This window comes from Lepidochelys olivacea (genome assembly GCF_965140295.1).
Source record: "Lepidochelys olivacea isolate rLepOli2 genome assembly, chromosome: 14".
NCBI classification, from domain to species: domain Eukaryota; kingdom Metazoa; phylum Chordata; order Testudines; family Cheloniidae; genus Lepidochelys; species Lepidochelys olivacea.
This window is the reverse complement of record NC_140424.1, coordinates 27,335,565-27,352,058: the sequence shown is the minus strand read 5'-3', so window position 1 is coordinate 27,352,058 and position 16,494 is coordinate 27,335,565.

The window sequence follows — 16,494 nt, the reverse complement described above, 5'->3', positions numbered from 1 at the left end:
TTATTCACCACCTTTAAAAGAGCTGACTGGGAGACAACTAATGCTACTCCCAGTGCACCTCTGCAGCTCTCTCCTCTTTCCCCACCTGCGGACACCCGGTATACTCCATTGCTTCGGCAACTGCAAGAGTTACCAGAGCAGGGAAACTAGCTTGCGGGGGTCAATCTCCTCTCCTAATAAACCAGCTTAAATCCAAAGAGGAGAAAACAACTGCAAAAGACCCCCGGATACATGTAACTGTAAATGACAAACACATTATTCCTTTCTTAATGGACACAGGGGCTCAAAGGTCCATGATTAAGCGAGAAAGTTTTCAGGGCTCGCCACCTACTGGCGGAAAGCAGGTACTTGTTACAGGGGTAAATGGCAGTACCATAACTTACCCATTAGTTAAGATAAAACTGGATATCCCATTGCAACCCCACCATCAGCCCCGAAAATATGAGGTGATTTTGAGCAATGCCAACATACTGGGCATGGACGTTTTAAGAGGAAAGAAGGGAAGGATTAATGGGGAAAGATGGGCTTTTGGAGTCAGTTCTGTTCCTCATGCCACCCACCTGGAAGAGGAAAGCCCTCCCCACTATTCTGTAAACTTACTTAGCAGCGCGCCTGCTCTCCCGCCCTCAACAGTAACAAACACAAAGCAATATAATGTCCCAGCTGAGGCCATAAGCCCTGTTACTGACCTGATCAAAGATTTGGAACAGCGAGGAATTTTAATTCGTACCCACTCTCGCTTTAATTCTCCTGTGTGGCCCATCAAGAAACCAAATGGCAAATGGAGACTCACTATAGACTATAGGAAGCTAAACAGTAACACTGGACCATTAACTGCAGCAGTCCCTAGCATAACAGATATTGTAAACACCATACAAACCTGGGATAAACCCTGGCTAGCAGTATTAGATGTAAAGGACATGTTCTTCATGGTCCCTTTGCAACCAGCTGACCAGGAAAGATTTGCTTTTACTTGGAAAGGTGTGCAATACACTTTTACCCGAATGCCACAAGGGTTTAAACACTCACCCACTATTTGCCATGGGGCACTGGCAAAGGTCCTAGATGACCTTATACTGCCACACAATGTACAAACTGTGCAATACATTGATGACATCTTAATAGGTGGGAAAACCTCAGAAGAGGTACAGGAGGCTATGAATCAAATCAAAGGAGCACTAGAAGCCCTTAATTTAGAGTTACCAGCTGAGAAATGCCAAGGTCCCTCCCAAGAGATAAAATTCTTAGGTACTGTATGGATGGGAGGTAGGAGGTCTGTGCCTAATGACACTGTGCAAGAGCTAAATCAGGCACCCTCCCCTGAAAGTAAAGATCAATTGAGACAGATTTTGGGAACCCTGGGGTTTTGGAGAAAACATGTACCTGGCTTTGCCATTATCGCCAGACCATTGTACAATTTGTTAAAGAAAAGTGCTGCCTGGGAATGGGCTCCTGCCCATGAGGAAGCCCTCAGACAACTGATAGGGGAGATACACACCTATCAGGCTCTGGGTCCCATACATCCTGAAGCCCCATTCCATTTGTACCTAACTGTGGGAGCCACTGGAATGTCTTATGCTCTCTGGCAAGAAAGTGACACTGCTCCCAGACGACCAATTCAGTTTGGTTCCAAGTCATGGCAAGGGTTACAGGCTAACTACACGCCTTATGAGAAGGTGCTTCTGGCAGCTTACACAGCCTTGAGAGAAACTGAGGAATTAACTCAGGATAAGGACATCACAATTCACACTCCTCTTCCAATCATTAAACCTATATTGGAAGGGAAAGAGTTACCACCTGGTGTAGCACAAAAGATGACTATCCAAAGATGGGCACTTTACATACACCACAGGGTAGGGAGTGCAGACACTGCACAAAACCCCACTATGATTCAGGAATCCCTATGGAAAGTAGGAATGCCTGATGAATACCGCCTGCCTCCACAGCAGTCTCCCATTAAGGATGCTGCCCCATTTGATCCTTCTAAGCCTGAGGGAGTATGGTTCACTGATGGCAGTGCCAGGCTGGTAAAAGGAAAATGGAAGGGAAAAGCTGCAGCAGTGCCTGCAGACACCTCTGCAGCACCCCTAACTGCTGAAATTGATGGGTCAGCACAACTTGCAGAATTAGCTGCAATTAAACTGGCCTGTGAAGCAGGAGCCACCGCAGTATATACGGACTCCTATGCGGTATGGGCAGGTGCCACTCAGTGGATCACTAACTGGAAAAATAACCACTGGGAAATAGGAGGTAAACCAGTCTGGGGACTGGAATACTGGCAGTGGTTATATCAGCATGGCCTGCAACAACCCCTGTCTATAGGACATGTCTCAGCTCATCAGAGGAATAATACCCCAGCTGCACAGTTAAACAATTTAGCCGATGCAGCTGCCCAGCTCTTTACCACACAAGTAGAATGGGAACGCTTATATTCATGGTTACATGATAATTTAGGACACACAGGAAGTGATGAGTTAGTGCGGCAAGCACATATCAGGGGGTGGCCTATCACCCACAGACAGGCTAGAGACCTGGTACAAGCCTGCACTATTTGTGCTGAGACTAGAAAACATATAGCAGAAGGACAAAGGTTTGCCAGGCTAAGAGATGGAAAAACACTATGGGCAACCTGGCAGGTCGACTATGTCGGACCACTGCCCACTACAAGGCAGAGGTGGAAATACATCTTGACTGGAGTAGAAATTGTTTCAGGGATTGGTTTTGCATATCCAACCCGATTGGCAACAGGGTTGTCCACAGTTATGGGACTAAACCGCTTAACAGCAATTGTCCCAATGCCTCAAGAAATCCAATCAGATAATGGTTCGCATTTTAAGAATAAACTTGTAAGGGAATGGACCCTTAACCATGGAGTCCAATGGACCTTCCACCTTCCATATCGACCTCAATCTAATGGCATGGTCGAGCGCTGGAATGGGTTTCTAAAGAATCACTTGAAGCCTACTGATGGCACATGGGGAGACAGACTGGACGAAGTGGTGCAGAGATTAAACAACAGACAGACTCCTACAGGAAGTCCAATCAGCAGGGGATTCTTCCCTACAGGGAAAGCTATCTCCCCTGCCAGAACACCACTGCACAGTTCCAAGTATGCTCCCGGAGACACTGTTGTGATTAAACACCCAGCCCTGGGAACCTTTACCTGCGTTTTGCACGCCTATAAAGAGAAAGGTGTATGGAGTGCCTTAAATGCTGATAAAAGGCTAATAACCATTACAGAGGCTTGGATCGCATCCAAGACCGGCTGACCATGTGATTTATTGCAGGAATGGTCCCATGGTTCCGAGCAACCTGCCAGCTAACCTGTCAGCAAAATGGATCATGCAGCAGACCTGTTTGATCACTAGAGACTACTATGGACTGTTGATATATTTGCCATTACTTATAATAGCAGGTGTAATTTTTGCTTTTGGTTTTAAAATAAGTTTTTTAGCTAGAACACGACCCACCAGAGATATGTTCCTGCAAGCCCTCATGATCCTTCTGTTGGCTCCAGTCACCTTGGCAATACCAGAACATCCTCTTCGGGGAGCAATCCAAACCATCGCCTCAGCTGCTGGTGCTACAAATTGCTGGATGTGCACCTTGCTAGATTCAACCAATGGACTGGGAATTGAATTTGTACCACTACATGCAGTGGCTGAGAATGGACAAACCTCATGGATGCAATGGTTAGCTCAACACTTGGGATTTTCCCTCTCCCCGTTTTTACATTCGGTTGTGAATACTGTTTTAACGATTTTAATTATTGTAATTGTTTTTTTGTGTAACTTCATGTATTATGAAGCGTTTGATTCAAACTGCTCTTTCCTCCACGCAAATCAGATACCTAGAGCTAAAAAGGGATCCTAACCAATTCCGCGAACCCTCATCCTCTAATTTGGTTGTTGGGTATTTCTAGATTTCCCCAAGGAGGGCAAGAGGTGCTGGCATCACCGCCACCTTGCAATCTGGGATGTAGTGTGGTGCATCAGGGGGTGGAATGTAGCCAGACAGCCCCCCCCCCCCCCCAGACCAGCATTGCTGGAAACACAGGAGGAAGCAGGAACAAGGCACTTAACATATATTCCAGCACAGCCTTTGAAGCTGTGAAAGCACAGGTGTGCTGCTACAATGTGCCTCTGGGAACAGATACAAGGATTAAGCTCACAGCAGGCAGAGGCCCTGTGACAGACATGGCTCTTAGCCCCAACTAAATAGCGTGATGCACACACACCAACATCCTAGTTGGGAAAATATTTACCCTGATAAAAGAAATGTCCAGTAGTCGACACTTATTGTTTCTCTCCTTTGCAAGTGTAAACTACTCTTGCGAAAGCTGGCGTCACCCCGACAGACCAGCCTCAATTTGGCATAAGAAAGGAGAAAGAGAATAAAGGAGTACAGAGGTATAAGTAGGGGACCTACAGCACCATGATTTTTGAGTGCTTTTCACTATCTATCTGCTGGTCAGATAAGTGACAGCCTCCCAAGGCTTCTGCAGCTAAGAGGGTCCCTACGCCTTGTCCCTTATTCGTCTTTCCGTGGAATTGAGTGACCGATCCTGGCTTGGCACCGCTGGAATCGAGAGATGCAAGGAGGGTAAGAAGCACCCACACCTGATCTCCTATCTTTAGTGTACACATATTTTGAAATAGAGCTCTATACTTTGTTTTCTTTCTTTGGGATTGTGGCTTCAGTTTTGTAACTTGTTTGTGTGTGTAACATCTCTACATTTAAATAAGTAGGCACTAGCAATTTTGTAACCACATGATTAGAATCTAGCTTAATAAATTTTGGTAACCATTTATGCATAAGCCTGACTTGTTTTCTCTGGTTTACTGTAAAGCAGTCAACACAATTAAAGAACCTCAGCCGTTTTGGCTCTAAAGCCTGGCCATTAGGTGAGAGTACTAAGAGCCTAGCGTTGAGTTGTGCCGCCTCCACGGGGCAAACTCTTGGGGCACCTGTCAGTCAATCCTGGCTGCCCGCTGCGAAGGAGCTCTGAGCTCTAGCAGTTAAAGTCACGGGTGTGGAGAGGCTCTTAGTGCTGCCATTGGGGCACCTGTCAGTCAGTATTGACTGCCCGCTGCGAAGGAGCTCTGAGCTCTAGCAGTTAAAGTCACGGGTGGTTAGGACCTTGGGGCATCCGTCAGCCTAGCCCGGGCTGCCCGCCGCGAAGGGACAGTGCGTCCTAGCGGTTAAAGTCACGGATGGTATAAACGGGCATAGCTGGCACCTCACCAAACATCCTTGGCCGTCGGCTAACACTCCCAGCTTTTGAAAGTATCTTGTCTCCTCATTGGTCATTTTGGTCAGGTGCCAGCGAGGTTACCTTTAGCTTCTTAACCCTTTACAGGTGAGAGGAGCTTTCCCCTGGCCAGGAGGAATTTCAAAGGGGTTTACCCCCTTTATATTTATGACAGGGGCTTCAAACCCAGATCTCACATCACAGTCACAGCTCTGAGACGCTCCTCAAACTAATCCCCAGCTCTCCGCATATCACAATCACAGCTTGTCATAAATATAAAGGGAAGGGTAACCACCTTTCTGTTTCCAATACTGTAAAATCCCTCCTGGCCAGAGGCAACATCCTGTTACCTGTAAAGGGTTAAGAAGCTCAGCTAACCTGGCTGGCACCTGACCCAAAGGACCAATAAGGGGACAAGATACTTTCAAATCTTGGGGGAAGGCTTTTGTTTGCGCTTTTAGTTTATGTGTTGTTCTCTCTTGGGACTGAGAGAGGCCAGACAGAAATCCATCTTCTCCAACCCATCCTAATCCAAGTCTCCAATATTGCAACCAGTATAGATAAGCCATGCAAGGCGGATTAGTTTATCTTTTGTTTTATGTGAATTTTCCCTGCGTTAAGAGGGAGGTTTATTCCTGTTTTCCGTAACTTTAAGGTTTTGCCCAGAGGGGGATCCTCTGTGTTTTGAATCTGAATACCCTGTAAAGTACTTTCCATCCTGATTTTACAGAGATGATTTTTACCTTTCTTTTTTTTTAAAAAAAAAAAATCCTTCTTTTAAGAACCTGACTGATGTTTCCATTGTTCCAAGACCCAGGGGTTTGGGTCTTTGATCATTTTGTAACCAATTGGTTAGGATGTTATTCTCAAGCCTCCCCAGGAAAGGGTGTGTGTAGGGCTTGGGGGGATATTTTGGGGGAAGACGTCTCCAAGTGGTCTCTTCCCTGATTCTTTGTTAAATCGCTGGGAGGTGGCAGCGTACTAGGTTTTAACCTAAGCTGGTAGAAATAAGCTTAGGGGGTCTTTCGTGTGGGTCCCCACATCTGTACCCTAGAGTTCAGAGTGGGGAAGGATCCCTGACACAGCTCACTTAAGTTACTCCAACTGATTTCTTCACCATTCAGTACAGCTACACCTAACACATTGAATGCAGCTGGGGTGCATGCAGATAATTCTCGGTGACTATTCCCAACTCCAGGGGGCAGGGTGAAGGTTGCACTGGCATGGACCTTAACTCTCTATTTCCTGGTTTTCAGTAGAAAGCGTTTTGATGAACTTGAGATTGTGGCAGGGCCTGAGCTGTCACTGGGAAACCTTAACTCTGTTAACAAAGGTTTGTTGGCTGGGTGGTTAGTGTTTTCATCACTCAATTTATTATAGCCCACAAGAAGAGCAGGAAGAAGGGGCACTTCAAAATCTTTGCTGGAGTCAGATAACTTGGGACCCTGAAAGCTGGAGACTGCTGGTACAGACACTTCCAACTCAGTGGGACTGTGGCTGTTTCTTTAAGAGAGGACTCGAATCTCCCCACATGACAGGAGTAGAAATTGCTGCCACTTTCCAGCTTCTATCTACCTCTGCACATGCTGCAAGAGGAGAGTGTGTTTATCAGTTTGGTACAAAAACCGATTTCCTTAAAGAAGCGTAAGGAAAAGCGATGAGAACACGCTGCTGCTCATCATTTATAGCCAGAATGAATTGATAAACTGAAATAGTGTTTTAAATGGTAACGATCTCAATAAAACCAATGAGGTCAGATCACACCTGTCATAAATATAAAGGCAAGGGTACCCATCCTTCTGTATACAGAACTATAAAATCCCTCCTGGCCAGAGGCAAATCCCTTTCACCTGTAAAGGGTTAAGAAGCTAAGATAACCTTGCTAGCACATGACCAATGAGGAGACAAGATACTTTCAAAGCTGGGGGGGGGGGAGGACAAAGGGTCTGTCTGTGTGTGTGATGCTTTTGGGGGGAACAGATCAGGAATGCAGCTCAGAACTCCTGTAAAAAGTTAGTAAGTAATCTAGCTAGAAATGGATTAGATTTCCTTTTGTTCAATGGCCGGTAAAATAGGCTGTGCTGAATGGAATGTATATTCCTGTTTTTGTGTCTTTTTGTAACTTAAGGTTTTGCCCAGCGGGATTCTCTATGTTTTGAATCTGATTACCTGTAAGGTATTTACCATTCTGATTTTACAGAGGTGATTCTTTTACCTTTTCTTTAATTAAAAAATTCTTCTTTTAAGAACCTGATTGCTTTTTCATTGTTCTTAAGATCCAAGGGTTTGGGTCTGTGTTCACCTGTACAAATTGGTGAGGACTTTTATCAAGCCTTCCCCAGGAAAGGGGGTGTAGGGCCTGGGGGGATATCTGGGGGGGAAGACATCTGCAAGTGGGCTCTTTCTCTGTTCTTTGTTTAACATGCTTGGTGGTGGCAGCATAGTGTTCAAGGACAAGGCAAAGATTGTACCTTGGGGAAGTTTTTAACCTAAGCTGGTAAGAATAACCTTAGGGAGTCTTTCATGCAGGTCCCCACAACTGTACCCTAGAATTCAGAGTGGGGAAGGAACCTTGACAACACCCGCATGGGTGTTGCATTGCATAGGCTGGGGAAGGCTGTGCCTACCCAAATAGCCTTGTGTGGCCCTGCCCATGCTCCTCCTCAAAGCCCTGCTTGCCCTTCCTTCTTGGCCCCAGCCCAGGCAGGCTACTCCTCTTCAGGGAAGCAGCATGCTGGGGAGGGGGCTAGGGCGGCCAGGACTTGGCGTAGCTGTGGCTGCCCAGTGCTGGGGGGCCTCAGGCACTGAGGCCATGCCACCTGCTGCTTGGGGGAGGGAGGGGAACGGAGGTGCTGAGGTGGCCTGTCCTGTGCGTGGGGTGGCCGGGGGTGGTGGTGGTGGTGGTTGCATGCCACCCACCCTGTGCTGGGGACCTGGGGGGGGCACGCACTACCTGCCCACCCTGTGCTGTGGGGTGGGGGAGCACATGCTGCCCGCCCTCCCTGTGCTCTGGGTTGGGGGGGCTGGCAGACATGGAAAGGGGGGCTTCGGCAGGGGAAGGGGGTGGGTCCTAGGGGAAGGGGAGTGGGGCTGGCCGGAAGGGGGGTGAAGAGGGGCAGGGGGCTCTGAGAGCCAGAGGGCACTGAGGGGTTAACAGCGATGTGTGAGGGGGCAGGAGGGTGGTGAACAGGGAAGCACAGGCAGGATGGGGCCATGGAGATGTGGGGCTGCTGAAGAGATGCTGAGGGACTACTCAGAAATCAGGGGGCGGGGGAGAATTCTGGGGCTCAGGGGAACAGAGCTGGAATAGAGGGAAACTCTCAGTGGCGGGATAAAGAGAAGGAAAGGGTGGGATGTGTGGAGAGGGGCTGTGGGGAGGCTCGAGGGAGAATATGAGAGCAAGCTGAGACTGGCTGGAGAAGGGAGAGCCAGAGGGTAGGAGAAGGGAGGGGGATGGTGAGAGATAAAATAGCAGCTCCCTCAGCCCATGGGGTAGGAGAGGGGCAGGGGGGAATCTTTTCCCCTAGAAATGGTCAAACAAGCAGGGGGGGAAGTGATAAGTGGCTCATCTGCAAACGAATAAAGAATTAGCCCCAGCCTTTTGGGGCTTTCCTTGGTCCAGATGTTGCTTCCCTTTTGGAGATTTCACAAGCTTCATAAGAAGTTCCAATTCATCTTTCAAATTCAAATATGTCTGACATTGATGCTAAGACATAATTATTTCTGACTTCTGACTCAAGCCTATCTGCACCCACATTTTGGTGAAACAAAATTTTGCCCAACTCCATGCTTGCCACCCCTTCTCATCTTTCCCCCTGCCCGCCCACAGATCTGTTACTGTTCAGGTTCAGTTTGGATGAGCTATTGCCAGCAGGAGAGTGAGTTTGTGTGTGTGTGTCCCTGGGAAAAAAAATGGGGGGGGGTGTGAGACAGCCTGGATTTGTGCTAGACATGGCCCACCTTGATTACCATGCACATTGTAGGGAGAGTGGTCACTTTGGATGAGCTATTACCAGCAGGAGAGTGAGTTTGTGTGTGTGGTTTTTGGGAGGGGGGTGAGAGAACCTGGATTTGTGCAGGAAATGGCCCAACTTGATTATCATGCACATTGTGTAGAGAGTTGTCACTTTGGATGGGCTATTACCAGCAGGAGAGTGAATTTGTGTGTGGGGGGGTGGAGGGTGAGAAAACCTGGATTTGTGCTGGAAATGGCCCAACTTGATGATCACTTTAGATAAGCTATTACCAGCAGGACAGTGGGGTGGGAGGAGGTGTTGTTTCATATTCTCTGTGTGTATATAAAGTCTGCTGCAGTTTCCACGGTATGCATCCGATGAAGTGAGCTGTAGCTCACGAAAGCTCATGCTCAAATAAATTGGTTAGTCTCTAAGGTGCCACAAGTCCTCCTTTTCTTTTTGCGAATACAGACTAACACGGCTGTTACTCTGAAACAGTTGATTGCTCCCATTGTGGGAAAATCACCAGCCCATTGTGTATTTTGTTTTCATCTCTCAAAATGAAAATAAGATGACCGTAATTTTTTTTAAATGATGAGCTTAAAAAATGTGAAATCTTAATTTTAACTGGACACACACACACACTTTTTCTTTCAGTTCAGTGCAGGTTCAATCAGTAAAACAAAATTATGCTTCAGGTTCAGGTCCAGTTCCAGTACGAAATCCCGGTTTGAACTAGTTCTCCGGTTCCAGTGTGAGACCAGATGGGCAAATGAGATCAGCATCGGAGCCAAAGGGAGTTGGCGGCAGCTTCCCTGGGCCCAGGGCAGGGAATCGCAGCCAGCTCCGCTGGGAGCAGCCTGGGGCCAAACCCTCCCCCTGCAGCCAGGATGGCACCGGGGGGGCACCTCTCCCTGTGGGGATGGGCAGGTCTCTCTTACCTTCCCTCCAAGCGGTGCCCTCCCCGGGATCAGGGGCTGGAGCCCGGGATGGGGGGTCCTGGCCAGGCTGGGGTCTCTGCACCGGGAGAGGCTCCTGGGAGCAGCGGGAATCTTACTGCTGGAAATTCCCCTCTCCCAGCTGCAGCCAGGGCCCCGGGGTCCCCAGCAGCAGCCGCCGGGGCTCGGGGATCTTGCAAGGAGCGTGGCCCCCCCACAGCGCCCCAGAGTCACTGCAGCGAGAGCGATTCACTTCCTGCTGCTGGACTGGGTGACCCCAGCGATCACTGCAGCCCCCAGGGACAGTCAGGTCGATGCTGATCTCATTTGCTGGGAGCCAAAGGGCTCCCTTTGGCTTCTTTGTTATGTAACTGCTTGTTTGGGGGCTTTGGGTGGGGTGGGGAGGCTTCTATTAGGAAGCCTATAATGGCTTCTTTGTACTTGCCCATTCATTTCTCTCAGTAGCCGGTTGCTTTTCTTTAAGAAGCCTGTTGCTTGTTTTGCCATTGAAGTGTGTGGCTTGTTTGGGGCTTGGTGAGTGGGACTGGGCGGTGCCTCCGAAATGGGATTGGCTTGCTTTGGGCTTGCTGGGAAAGGGCAGTGCAGATTTTTTATCTTGTGAGACTTGGCAGCCTTTTCCAGACTGCGCTGTGGGGACAGCTGGGTCAAGGACACCTGGGGAGTGGGAGCCGGAAGGGGGCTGAAAAGGTGCAGGGGGAGTGTGGGCCAGAGGGGATTGAGGCATGAAATGGGATGTGTGAGGGGGCAGGAGGGAGGGAACAGGGATGTGGGGCATGGGTTGGGACTGGGGGGCTGTGGGTGCGCTGGAGGGAGGATGAGGCAATTCCTGGGAATCAAGATGCAGGGGGAGAATCATGGGGTGGGTGGGAACAGGGCTGGGAGAGAAAGAAAATGGGAATGGGGGACAGTGAGAAGGGAAGAGGGGGAGAAAGTGGGGGGTGACACTAGGGGGCTGGAGAGAGAGTGACAGAAGAGACTGGCTGGGGGAGGGGGAGAGAGGCTTGTGATAAAGTAGAGGGATGGTGAGAGACACAATGGCAGCTCTCCCAGTCCATGGTACAGGCCAGGGGCAGTAAGAGGGGGAGGGGTCTTCCCCACCCAGCAGCCACGGGAGATTTTGTTTTTACTGGAAACGGTCAAAGTGTTGGGGGTGAGGGGGCGGCAAAGGACTAACCCCTAAGGGCTCCAAAGCTACAAGGTGAATATCCCCACAGAACTCACCCCCCAACAGACACACTATTGCATTATTTTCTTAGGCCAAAATCATGATTTCTGGGCTCTGGCTTCTGACTGGGACTGTTTGGGGTGACAGGATGGACCAGGGTCCCTCTTGGATTTCTGTGCAGGATTCAGGGCTCAGAGTCACCCCCAGAATAGCAGGGGGTGGGTCCAGATGGGCAAATGGGATCAGTATCTGCCTGGCTGTCCCTGCGGCTGCCCAGGGAGCCCAGTGGGGCACAGTCATTAGCTGCTGCCACCAGCAGGATCTCAGTATTACTTAGGGAGAAGAGGCTGGTGTCTGCCTCTCTCTGGCCTGAAGAAGATCTCTGTGTAGCTCATACACGTATCTCTTTCACCAGCAGAAGTTGGTCCAATAAAAGCTCTTACCTCACCCACCTTGTCTCTCTCTGCTCATGGTATTAGAGCTCTGGAGTTGGTTTCCCTGGGGTAGATGCAGCTCCCTGCACTGTGATCTGGGAACCTGAGCAGCTGCTGCTCCCCCAGTGCGGTCTGTGCTGGGGAAAGACCTTCATTATAGCTTCCTCCGTGCCCAGCCCAGCTGGGGACTTTCTCTGGTGGCTAGAATGAGACCCCTGAGGCAGCCCTGGGCTCTGCTGACTCCAACTCCTGAGCTGAGACTCCAGATGATGGGACAGACCTGGGGGAAAGTGCTGGGGACTAGCAGGAAAGTGACTGCACAAAAGCCCCCTTTAAGGGACCCGCTGGTGAGTTTGTACAAGAGGGGAGAAAGCAGTGCTTAATGTGTGCCAGGGCTTGCCAGAGCTGAGCCCCAGCACCTCTGGGCTTGCCATGTCAGTTATGAAAGTAAAAAAATTGCTTGAGCCCCAGCACCTCTTTCATTACAGATAAAGCACTGGGAGAAAAGGGAAGGAGACTGAAAGGGGCAGCAGGAACAATAAGTGGAAAAAGAGATTCCCAGGTCCCAACCCTACCTAGATCCATTTGCTGCCCCACCCTGGGAAGATTGACTGTCCTGGGAACAACGTGAGGACCAGAGAGCAGAAGCCAGTTCGTGTCTCTGCTGAGTCACTGCGGGAGGGATGCGCTGCCCTCAAGGACAGTGTCAGGGGAATTCCCCAAAGTGGCTCTTTTGATCCTACTCTTTTCTAGCATTTGCTTCAGAGACTCTTTTCCTGGGAGGGTTTAAAATTCCCACTCTAGCAGTTCAAGTGCAGAAGGTGGAGGCCGACAAGGATTATAAAAATTAATACTGGCCGCTCCAGGCTTGTATTACGCTCTCAAGTTCACTGCTTTTCTCTGACCTTGGATGGGTCGATGCTGCCACCACCCAAGTGCAAAAAACCCCTTTGAGAACCCAGGAAGGCGCACTTGGGAATTCCTTCCTGTAGGGTACCCTCAACCCCTTTTAGCCCCCGCCCCCTGGGGAAGAGCTGAGAAAGAAAACAAAGGAAATTAGCTGTTGCCACCAGCTAATTAAACAACACATGCACAAACCTTTTAGGACACAAAAATCCAATCCTGTTCTTAAAAAAAGGTAAATTTTATTAAAAACAAAAAGAAAGAAAGAAAATACATTTGGAACTTAGGCTTTTTGCTAGATTTAAAAAAAAAACAATCAATTACAAGGATTAAGCACCAAGATAGCTCTCTTGAGGTCCAGTTTAAAGGTTACAAGCAAAACAAAAGCACCTGGGGTTAGCACAGAGGAATGTGTAAAATGTGTAATGTGTAAAATGTGTAAAATGCACAGGACTTGTATTGTTTTTGGTAAAACTAGCCAATGGTATTTTATGGAGATCACATATGGACCAGTTGCAGCCTCAACAAGTACCGAAGTCCGGGGATGTCCCAATAGGACTTTCTGTTGCTCGATTGAATCTCCTTCCATTACAACTCCTAGTCTTAATGACTTGTTAAGAGAAACTTTGGTACCAGATCCAGGTGATTGCATACCAGATCCAGCTGATTCCTGACCACTGACTGTTCCAGTAGTTCAGGACATGGCCACACCACCCTCACAAGAGAATACAATAACGAGCTGTGTACTTGAACTTATAAATTGTTTAGTTAGAGTATTGCTATTCAACGGAAGCATGATCCCTTGAGATTTAAAAGTATGCAGTAGTCCACCTGCAATTGTTACTTAGGTTATACAGTGTTTCATGTTAGCCATGTAATTGATAGTGTATATGTGTCTGGAAAGTTTTTTACAGCAGGGTGGACGAATGTGATGTACCGTTCCTTTCAATGTTTGAGCACCCCACCCTTTCCAGTGCAAAGCTTCGCTTTCATGTTAGTTTCAGATTTGCAGCTGAACAATAAAGCCACCAAAGCAGAAGCTATTTGTCAGCTCCCTATGTCTGTCTATTGCCTTCTCTGCTAGTTCAAACATAACATTTCTCTGTGTCCCTTCTCCCATTGCCTCAGCTCTCAGGTGATCCGTGTTTGGGGGAAGTCACTAATCTCAGGGCCAAAGTTACCTATTTCCCACACTGACTGGCTCCCCTTCCTTTGTCTGTTCCCCACAGGCTCCACTTCTGCTCCATTTAGCCTCTAATCAAACAACTTCATGGATCTCCACAAGCCACATACACATCCTGCTTAGGCTGGGGAAAGCTGAACTGGGACATGCGTGAGCCTCCCTGGGAGACATCCATGTAATGCAGAATCCATGGTGCCACCTTCCTGATGTTGCAAAGGTGCCAACAAGCCCTAAACCCACTGTTTGAGCCAACCCATCAGGCCTCACCCACACACTGAAGAGGGAAGGGCACAAGCCCTGGTTTTCCCCACTCAGGTTCTCTAAGGTGGCTGTGGTCACCTGGCACTGGAGACACAGCCTGGCAGAGAGATGGACATGGCTGGCTCCACTCTTCACTACCTGTCTGGGGGTTGGGGGAGGCAGCCGGACCCCTCACTGTCCAGCCTGGCAGTGCCTGGCTCCACCTCTCTTAAGCCATGTGAGTCCCCACTCAGCCCCCAGCAGCTGGTTCTGGAGAGAAACACAATGGGGTCTTTAAGGGATTCCTTCGCCAAGAGCAGCAGTGATTCTCACCTTGTAATCCTGGGCAGCCTCCTGTATGGAGATCACAGCATGAGTGTGATGAGTCTGGGACTGCCTGCAAACCACACAGATAGCTTCTCTGTCCTCCTCACAGAAGAGTAGGAGCTTCTCCTCATGTCTCTCACAAAGATTCTCCTTTTGCACATTTCCTGACTTTAACCCCAATAGTTTGATGTTCTTTACAATATTGGCAAGCTGCCTGTTGGGCTGGAGTTTCCATTCCTGGAACGGCGCTCGGCACTGGGGACAGGGGATCTTCGTGCCTGATTGAAGCTCCCCATGCTCACTGTACTGGATGATGCAGTCTCGGCAGAAGTTGTGCCCACAGTCTGTGGTCACCGGCTTTGTCAGGTACTCCAGGCAGATGGAGCAAGTGGCTTCTTCTAACACTTTCTCTATGGAAGGTGCTGAGGCCATGGCTGTCTGTGTCTTGTTGATGTCTGGTCCCCTCACTGCTTGGATCAGCTCTTCACATGCACAGAATGAGGTGAGGGAAGGGTGGGGGGGAGTGTCACAGAGTAGGTGGGAAAGTGAAACGGGGTGAGATGTAGAGAACAGATGAGAAAAGTTTATTGACCTTCTCCAGGTTATTGATCCTTATATGGATTTTAGAGTACTTATCATAGAATCATAGAATATCAGGGTTGGAAGGGACCTCAGGAGGTCATCTAGTCCAACCCCCTGCTCAAAGCAGGACCAATCCCCAATTAAATCATCCCAGCCAGGGTTTTGTCAAGTCTGACCTTAAAAACTTCTAAGGAAGGAGATTCTACCACCTCTCTAGGTAACGCATTCCAGTGTTTCACCACCCTCCTAGTGAAAAAGTTTTTCCTAATATCCAACCTAAACCTCCCCCACTGCAACTTGAGACCATTACTCCTTGTCCTGTCCTCTTCTACCACTGAGAATAGTCTAGAACCATCCTCTCTGGAACCACCTCTCAGGTAGTTGAAAGCAGCTATCAAATCCCCCCTCATTCTTCTCTTCTGCAGACTAAACAATCACAGTTTCCTCAGCCTCTCCTCATAAGTCTCATCAGCAAGTTAAAGAAGTATGGGCTGGATGAATGCACTATAAGGTGGGTAGGAAGTTGGCTAGATTGTCGGGCTCAACGGGTAGTGATCAATGGCTCCATGTCTAGTTGGCAGCCGGTGTCAAGTGGAGTGCCCCAGGGGTCAGTCCTGGGGCCGGTTTTGTTCAATATCTTCATAAATGATCTGGAGGATGGGGTGGATTGCACTCTCAGCAAATTTGCAGATGATACTAAACTAGGAGGAGTGGTAGATACAGTGGCAGGTAGGGATAGGATACAGAGGGACCTAGACAAATTGGAGGATTGGGCCAAAAGAAATCTGATGAGGTTCAACAAGGATAGGATGAGGTTGCTCTCCTCATGTGTTCCAGACCCCTAATCATTTTTGTTGCCATTTGCTGGACTGTCTCCAATTTTTCCACATCCTTCTTGTAGTGTGGGGCCCAAAACTGGACAAAGTACTCCAGATGAGGACTCACCAATGTCGAATAGAGGGGAACGATCACGTCCCTCGATCTGCTGGCTATGCCCCTACTTATACATCCCAAAATGCCATTGGCCTTCTTGGCAACAAGGGCACACTGCCGACTCATATCCAGCTTCTCGTCCACTGTCACCCCTAGGTCCTTTTCCGCAGAACTGCTGCCTAGCCATTCGGTCCCTAGTCTGTAGCTGTGCATTGGATTCTTCCGTCCTAAGTGCAGGACCCTGCACTTATCCTTGTTGAACCTCATCAGATTTCTTTTGGCCCAATCCTCCAATTTGTCTAGGTCCCTCTGTATCCTATCCCTACCTGCCACTGTATCTACCACTCCTCCTAGTTTAGTATCATCTGCAAATTTGCTGAGAGTGCAATCCACCCCATCCTCCAGATCATTTATGAAGATATTGAACAAAACCGGCCCCAGGACTGACCCCTGGGGCACTCCACTTGACACCGGCTGCCAACTAGACATGGAGCCATTGATCACTACCCGTTGAGCCCGACAATCTAGCCAACTTCCTACCCACCTTATAGTGCATTCATC